This window comes from Hetaerina americana, unplaced genomic scaffold (assembly GCF_022747635.1).
Source record: "Hetaerina americana unplaced genomic scaffold, ioHetAmer1.1.p SCAF_2, whole genome shotgun sequence".
NCBI lineage: Eukaryota > Metazoa > Arthropoda > Insecta > Odonata > Calopterygidae > Hetaerina > Hetaerina americana.
In genome coordinates, this window is record NW_027286763.1 from 35,886,815 (window position 1) to 35,888,418 (window position 1,604).

Here is a 1,604-nt window from a genome sequence, read left to right on the forward strand (position 1 = left end):
CTTAACGATTAGTGACGGCACAGCACGACTTTGAGGCTTAACGTAATTATTGCTTTACCTTAGTTCTATAAAGTGAGAAATTTATTCAAACAATATTTCGTTCAGGTTTGGAAATTGAAAGTTTTACCAACAGACACCGTTTAATTCAAGGGTTTCAGGGATATGTCGCATTCTATTTTTGTTCTTTCCACCATAAAACCCTTATTCCCTTCTCTGTTAAACGCCGAGATCACGTGATTTGAAATTTGATTAGAATCTAAATCAGCGAGTAGAGTCGACACTTCACTCATTATTTCATCTACTTGTATTATTCATATGCAATCAATTTTTTTCTGCCTTGAATAGATTGAAAAATAATATTAACCTGCCGCCATGTGAACTACTAATACATACGTAATATTTGAACATTATGGAATAGAAAAAAACCCGTCGTACTTCCGGTCATTATTTATTTTTATATATTATTAGAAAGTAGTTTTTATTATTTATTACGCTAACTGCACTAATAAAGGCACTAAAAATTAGTTCAACTTTACCTTCCCTGTCACAGGGTCGACCCTGTCATGGAATGACAAAACTTAATAAAATCATACGATTTTCTGATAAATAGTGGATGCCAACTTACTCCTACATTTCTTCCTCTTTATAAAAATAATTGAAATCCCATGAATGTGAACACCGCCTGTGACCTTCTCGGCTAACATCATCCGAAGGGAAACGCGTGGAAATATCAGAATATTCAAGAATAAACACTGTCTTCTCAGAGGAAACCGACGTGTGGGAATCGCTGTTTCCGAAATCACTTCGCTGCAAACAGGTGGCCAGAGCACAACATCCCATCCCTCTGGGAACTCACCATCGAACTCCTAGTGAAATGTTCGAGGTCAAATTACCTCGGGTAAGAGAAAGTCATATCGCTCAAAAGGAGGATTTTATGGCCTTTTCATGTGAGAATCTCTGAGAGAGAGCATTGTTTGTTATTATTATATTTTCGAGAAAAGTCGTAATAAATTTATTATAAATTTTATGTCCTATCAGGCAGATTGCGTGGATGTTTATATGGCAAGATCTATAAATGGATTGAATTTCAATTCCACGTAAGCCTTCTTAGCTCAGTGGTAGAGCACTAGTCTCGTAAACTAGGGGTCGTGAGTTCAAATCTCACAGAAGGCAAACATTTTTAGGTGGAGAAATACGTTCTATGTATTTTGATGACATTGTTTTGGGACTTACTAACACACTCCACAACTACTTCTTATACTGCAAAATTGTAGTTTTCTCGATGGTGACTTCTTGATCAAAATTTATATTTCAATTTCGTAGCAAGTATCTGCTTCGCGGAAGCGTGGAGCAGATGCTTAACTCATTAGCAACTTTTCCCCTTTTACCCTGATAAAATGTTTTGATGGAGTGTTTCTATACATGAATGTTTGTTTGGCCTGACTTCTTGGTTCTCGATCTGAAAGAATATTCCATTTGCCTGAGTTGTCCTACTAATAATTATTTCCTTCGATCTTCCTCCTGCTGCTCTTCGAGCTGTCCTTTGTCCCTGATTCTGCCTAGCTAATTGTAAAATTCTTTCATTTCCTCTAGCTTTTTATTCC

The 1,604-nt window shown here is 36.5% G+C and overlaps 1 non-coding gene across 1 annotated transcript; it reads left to right on the top strand.

Moving 5' to 3' along the window:
- Positions 1-1,101: 1,101 nt before the first annotated feature.
- Positions 1,102-1,173, top strand: TRNAT-CGU (transfer RNA threonine (anticodon CGU)). Its single transcript has one exon. It is a non-coding gene; the product is annotated as a tRNA-Thr (tRNA).
- The last annotated feature ends 431 nt before the right edge of the window (positions 1,174-1,604 follow it).